The sequence below is a fragment of the Lineus longissimus genome, chromosome 6 (assembly GCF_910592395.1).
Source record: "Lineus longissimus chromosome 6, tnLinLong1.2, whole genome shotgun sequence".
Classification (NCBI taxonomy): domain Eukaryota; kingdom Metazoa; phylum Nemertea; class Pilidiophora; order Heteronemertea; family Lineidae; genus Lineus; species Lineus longissimus.
Genome location: NC_088313.1, coordinates 12,194,042 through 12,198,610, shown reverse-complemented (window position 1 = coordinate 12,198,610; position 4,569 = coordinate 12,194,042).

Here is a 4,569-nt window from a genome sequence, read left to right as displayed (position 1 = left end):
GAGGTTCAAATATTTCAAAATGGTTTCATGTGGTGAGAATGTTTTCTTGGAGTTGACCTTTCGATGCAAATTTCAGAAGCACAAGAGCGGGGGAAAAGCCATGTCTGTGTCTTGGTTAGATTGGTATGAAATAGTAAACGTAGGATTCGTTCTAAAACTTCAGTACAGGCGCGGCTCCACTTGACAGTTTTCTGTCGAAAGTTTGCTGTCAGATAGTGACTGTCCAATGACTATCCCGTGGAAGTTGTTCAGCTAGTGGCTGTATGACAGCAATAGATAACTGTCCGAAAGATTGTAGGATGATCAATTTCTGTCGTGTGGAAGTGAGCCACATAGATTATGCAAGTTGGTTATAAAAGTGTCAGACAGTGCTTTTATCGACTAGCACTTGCTCTATTTTGGGATAGAACTGTCGTACAGATCCGTCGAACAGATCAGTGCGAGTTCAACACGAGAAATGGCAGACGAATTTCATGTTGAAGTTGCGGAGAGTGAATGGTCGCAAGATGCGGTCAGCAACCTCATTGAAGGTTACAGAGCGAGGCCTGCACTATGGGATGTCACGTCTGCCGAATATAGAGACAGGTTGAAGAAAGAGGATGCATGGAAAAGTCTGGCGAAGGATTTAAAAGAGATAAAGTACAAGTGACGAGAAAAATGCACAACCTGAGAAACCAGTATGCGCAAGAATTAAAGAAAGCCACCAAGAGGAAATCTGGGCAAGGGACTGACGACGTTTACACCCCAAAGTGGATGTACTACAAGGCATTCTCTTTTCTAAGGGGAGTTATTGGAGGACGAAAATCGAAGACCAATTTGGTGAGAATTATCTTTATTTCTTAATTTTGTTACATGATTTCTCTCTTGCAGGTTTATTTCAGTCTCTCATGTCATAAATGCTCTTCATTCCGCCCACTTTAAGGACGGCTTCCTCAAATGAACTTGTACTGCCACGAAACCTCACCCTGGGGTGAGAGGAAGTACTCTCGAAATTCGTGGCGGATGTCTTGTGGGGTTTGAGCATGACGGTTGCTTGTGAATGGCTCGATTTGGAGCAGGTTGTTTGCTGGCATGCCCTCTTTTCGCCATGCTCCAGGGGTAATGACACCAGTAGCCATGTCTTCCATATCGACTGTACCATGTGGCGCGTAGCGTGCGCGCGAGTCTTTCTACGTGATCATCAAATTATGTAATGCACAGGAAGCCAAAACGATATCCTCTGCTTTCTGTGCATCTACAGCTATCGGCTTTCGAAATATGCGGAAGACGCTGGACATTATGCCGAATGCATTTTCGACGATTCTACGCGCTCTCGAAAGTCGGTAGTTGAAGATGCGCATGCTACCGGGAATGTCTCGCAGAGGATATGGTTTCATTATGTTTTCCCGCAATGGAAAAGCATCGTCGGCCACAAATACAAATGGTACCTTCATATTTCGACCTGGAAGTACCCTTGGTGATGGTAGGCAAAGGGTCTTGTTCTCAAGACCCGAAGATAATGAACACCTGCCGAATATATGCCCCCGTCAGCAACCCTTCCATTACATCCGACGTCGACAAACGTAAAGCGGTATTTCGCATCAACCAATGCCATCAGCACAATACTGTGGAAGCCTTTGTAATTAAAATAAAAACTCCCAGACGCTGCTGGAGCTTGCATGGTAATATGCTTTCCGTCTATGGCACCGATGCATTGGGGGAAGTTCCACCTTTCAAAGAATTCGGAAGCAAGTTGTAACCAATCATCGGAGTCGGAAGGAAACTGCAAAAAAATTAAAAAATCGTAACTATACATGTGCTTGTACCACAATATTCAAACAGAAAAAAATATATATTTTCAGGAACAAGAAGAACAAGCGCCAGATGATACGCCAGATGCAACACTATTTTACAAGGACGAGATCTGCACTCAACCTCGAGGATCACCATCTTCCGTGGCCACACCCAACCCGCCACCGTCGAAATCTCGAAAACGAAAGGATGTCGGTCGTGCGTCTGATGAAATCCTTCAGAAGGCATGTGAAGTTATGTCAAGGGAGACCGATGAACTGGACACATTTGTTGCTTTTGTTGCTTCTGAGTTGAGGGGATTGAAATCAGAGTCGAACCGCAAGAAATTGAAACGGGATATTCAAAGGGTCATTCTTGAAGCAGCTGATAAGGACGATGAAGACGCCACAGCTATGACAACCACACTGACGCCCAGCACTTCTCGCAGCTCAACTTGCAGTCCTTCGTTGACGGGATTCAGCCAAAAAGAGCAGGGAAACACAGGCCCGGACGACAAGCAAATTCCGAATCAATTTTCCTTCCTACACATGCTTCAGGATCAGACAAACGTCATGTGTAATGATAAGAATAATTAATTGGTGTCACAGAATATAATAGGTGACCGAACACTATATTTTCCACTCATGTCATAATTATATTCAATTCTATCACATGAGATATTATAAAACATCTCGAGACATTACCTATAGATCTGATGTTAAATAATTATATTCTGTCCAGATGATTTAAAATTATCAGATAAATTTAAAACATCAGGTGATTTTAAATCGTCCCATTGAGATGTTTATAAAACATCTTATATATTAAAAAATCTCATTTCATCTCGGCAAACTCCGTATGATCCCGAATGCCTTCGTTACTTTCCAAAAATTACCAACCAATCGCAACCGTGCTTTCATATTCCCTGGGAATTCAAACAAAATGTGGGCGATATTTTAAAATTATCTGTCGGATATTTAATAATCATCTCACCGAAAAGAGTTATCAAACATCTGATCTGATTTGATATAAATCAAATAATTATGACATGAATTCAACTCCAGAGAACACTGCCGTGGCCGCCGGTCATACGATTCAGTGGTACCGACTTGCCTTCAGGAATTCCTCCTTGAGTGCCTCGTAAATGGCTTTGCACACTTCAGACACAATACGGGATATCGTTACGGCAGATATACGGAAGAGATACATCAGGCTGACGAATGAATCGCCTGAATTTAGAAATAAAAAGGAAAGTTTAAGAATTTACATGGCCTTCATTTATGAAGTTCTTCATGTCATAATTATTCGATTTATATCACATCAGATGTTTATCAAATATCATATGTTTTTAAAACATCTCACCGGTAATTTTAAATCACCAAGACAAAATTAATTATTTAACATTCAGGGGCCAGTTGTTCAAACAACGTTAACAGATAACGTGGCGTTAAGCCAAACTGACGTTATCTTTCTCACACTAGTCCTGTCTCACTTGAAGGATTGATACCAAATTTTAATCTGCCATCTAGAACTTCAATAGCAGGGGTTAGTTACATCCTGCAAAAGTCAATTCAGTTGTTACTTCCAGTTTTGCCATGGTTGGTCTCGGAAAGATAACGCCAATCTGTGTTAACGCCATGTTATCTGCTAACGTTGTTTGTACAACCCAGCCCAGATGTTTATAAAATTTATCCGAGATGTTTTATAACATCTGATGTGACAGAAGTGAATAAAATAATGACATAAATGGAACTTCATATTACCGGTTATTCATTGAATTTCAGTTATGTCAGTGGAACTGTCTCTGGTTTGTTTATTGGGAAATAAACCGTGAAATAAAGCAATATTTGGAAAGTTATCACCTTTTTACCTATTTCTTCTGCTGAAATCCCTCAGTGCAGTACCTCATGTACGTGCTCTATTCATGATATAGTGGGGAAATAAGCATACTCACCAGTTGCCAGAAAGCGCAAAGTCACGGCAAGGCGCTCCCTCACCGGAATTGCAGGCCGCATACACGTGTCCTGTTTGTGGATCCTGGGTCCAACAAGCACTGCAAGCTCCTCGAAGTCAACTGCGGAGAGTCTCAAAAAATTGTTGAGACGACTCGAATCTTCCAATCTCAGCTCCCGTAGGAGGCAGTGGTATGCACAGTGTTGCTCCCTTCTAAGAAACCATTCATGTACCCAAAGCTTGTGCCTCCTCTTTTGCCTCCGCTCACGCAGTGTCATGTAAACCACAATCGCCGCGGCGACTTGTTTCCTTCTTGCTGGCAACATGCTGAATGAAGACAGCCACGTGGAAGGTAAATACGGCTGTCAGACAGAAACTATCATACAAAACCACCGTACGTGGATGGCCCTTACGACAGTTGCTTTCGATAGAAACTATCTCGCTCGTTTCCAGAGCTCGCAGACAGTGACTATCTGCGATTTTTTCTTCATAGTGGAAGGGCTATGGATAGTTTTCTGTCGACAGTTTTTCAATTACTGTCGACAGTTTACTGTCATGTGGAGCCGCACCTATGTCTTGTAGTCGAAAGGGTTGAATCATTTGATATGAAGAACATTATGTTAGAGGATATCTGATGTGATTTAAATGGTTATCTCTATAAATCATCAGCCAGAACACACTCCATCACCATCTTAGAAAAACCGTACGAGTATAATAAATCGATGTCGATTATCTTTCGTGATGATTTGTTCAGAAAATTGGGAGACTCCGCAATTGTGTCTTTGCTCGGATCATATAATGTCGTCGTTGAGGTTCATCGGTCGAAGTTCGTTACCATGAATATAA